General features: G+C 40.7%; 1 protein-coding gene across 4 annotated transcripts in view; it reads left to right on the top strand.

Moving 5' to 3' along the window:
- Window positions 1-2,101, top strand: part of fam49al (family with sequence similarity 49 member A, like) — a 30,958-nt gene extending 28,857 nt beyond the window's left edge. For all 4 annotated transcript variants that reach the window (XM_083681070.1, XM_083681071.1, XM_083681069.1 and 1 more), the window contains one exon: window positions 1-2,101. This exon is cut by the window's left edge and continues 565 nt beyond it. The gene's annotated coding sequence lies outside the window, so the exon portion shown is untranslated.
- The last annotated feature ends 399 nt before the right edge of the window (window positions 2,102-2,500 follow it).

Below are 2,500 nucleotides of genomic sequence, written 5' to 3'. Positions count from 1 at the left end.
GAATAAGACTTGCGATACTGGCCTGATTCCAAACCAATCCCTAGAGCCTTTCCCAGAGCCCTCATTGAGTCACATGACAGAGGGTCACCAAGGTCCTTCGCATAGGTATTGGTTTGGAATTGGGCCCATGTGTAGATTTCCTGCATTGAGCGTGCATATCAAATGTCAAAAGTCGCCTCTTTGCTTTGTCACCTTTCCTTCAACTGAACTGATCTGAATACACAAGATAAGTGAAAACAATATGATGGATGCCTACCAAAAATGTGCCTTCACTATTCCAGTGCTTTCACATCAGCACAGAAGGAGGAAAGGGGACAAAGAGAGAGTTTATGGGAAAGAAGGCACATTTGACTATGAGGATGCATCCAGAGACTCCATTTTGATTCTACGCTTCTTCCTCATCACATACACTGCTATCCATCACCCATGACCCTGCCTCCCACCCATTTGTATCATGGGAGATGTAGTTGTGCTATTCCGTAATTGTCTGACAGTACAAACCTTTTGTGACTAATTTGGCTTTACTTGAACAATATTGTTCACTCTCTCTTTATGGTGCTAATGTGTTTAAACCATCATCATTATAGCTCATACAGTCATGATAGCTAATATGAGATGAGGGGTGTATCTCCATAGTCTAAAGAGGAACTTCCTTTCCTTGTATTCTTGCTTCCTTGTATGCTTTCCTTCAGCTGTACTGATGTGATGGAACCAGACTGGTGAAAGCACATTCATAGTAGGCATCGTCCATGTGACTCTGACCTATCCTGTTAGTTCAGACCAGTGCAGATGGAAACGAGGAGACGAGGATGCTACGTTAGACTGTTGGGACGCACTCTCCGCATCCTGAGAGAGGGAGGACAGGGGAGCAGTTTGGCAGAGAGGTGCATTATGGGAAACCACAGCACATGTTCTACTTCACCCAGTGCCAAAGCTGATTGGTTTATCCTCCTATTGCATCATCATCCAGCGGGAGGGGGAACCAATGGGGTGAGCTAGCCTTGTAACACATCACCTCATCATCGTAATCTTCATTTCGGGATCCAGAAGATTCCAATACATTACTGTCCATCACCCAACAGGCCATTCAACAGCAACACAAACACATTTGCCAAAACATGATGACAGAAAAGTGGAAATAGTGTGACATTGTCCACAGATGTGTATTCCCCTCTATTGGTTATTGTCAGGATGTGGGGAGCGTAAGTTGATCCTAGATATACGTCTACAGGCATCATCTACCTGGATCACAGGGTTCCTTTGACATGTTAAAGTGCCACCATGGATGTTTGGAGATGAAGAGAGGAGAAGACTAGCTCACGCGCCCAGCCAATCAGAGAGGGGCAAAGATAGATAGTGTTACATTCAGAGGATCTGGTAAACACACACACACATAGACAGACACATACACATAGACAGACACATAGACAGACACAGACACAGATACAGACACACACACACACACAAACACTCCACAGGGAGAAGGCAGAGTCATTCAGAGTCCCGGTGTAAATAAGTGAGCGAGCCTAGGCTTTTCTCAACAAGCTCGTGTCCTCAAGGAAAACAAACACACACACAAACAACAACAATGAAACAAACGTGCTTATGATCAACTAGAGATTCTTTCTTTTAGTATGAGGCAAATTAAAAATTAAGTCATTGAATAAGTGGGTATTTAAAAAAATAAAATAAAAAAAGAATCAAAGGAGATTAAAAAGCAGTGCTGTACTTTGGTTGTCTATAGCCCTTAGTCTAACTTAATTTGATCTTATAATATATTTTCTATACAGGGGTATGTGCACAAGCATATTCTGTATAAATATATAGATGGCATGTTGTAAAAGTTCTGACAAAAATGTGTAAATAAGGTGTTTTTATTCATTTTTAATTGTTCAGTGAAGCTGAATTGGGTATGTGTTGTCTCTCAGAATTACCATGCGTTTGGCTTGGACCATTGGCCTTGCCGTAGTCATAGGTTTCAGAATTCCAACTTCATATTGGCGAATGAAACAGAGGGAGGGGATGGAGTAGGGGTGCTGTCCATTTGCTTGTTATTTTGTACATTTTGTGCAACAATAAACTTGTCATTTATTACATTCAACCAATGAGGTAATGTGTCTTTGTCTCACTCACGTCAGTACATTGACGCATTTCGCCTGTTACGCCTTTATCAAAGCATCAGGATATTTACCACTTTATTCACCATCATTTTTTTATGCAGGTGTTGTGATAATTACAATTGCCCACATGGGCTAGTGGATACAACTATTTATACAATATATACAACTAACATACTCAGATCAGCAGGTAAGCATATACAGTATACAATATCAAACATAAACATTCAAGTGTCAGAGAGACATGTAGGAACATATATATACAGTGTAACGTGGGCGCAACTAATTACTACATAATGTACACCAAAGCCTACAAAAATCGGGGTCTTTTTATAAAAAATAAACATCAGAGTTAGTAAGGCTATTTACATGTTGGAAAACAT

The sequence above is a fragment of the Argentina silus genome (assembly GCF_951799395.1).
Source record: "Argentina silus genome assembly, chromosome: 11".
NCBI classification, from domain to species: Eukaryota; Metazoa; Chordata; class Actinopteri; order Argentiniformes; family Argentinidae; genus Argentina; species Argentina silus.
The sequence above is the reverse complement of the archived record's forward strand: the minus strand, read 5'-3'. Positions and strand labels throughout refer to the sequence as shown.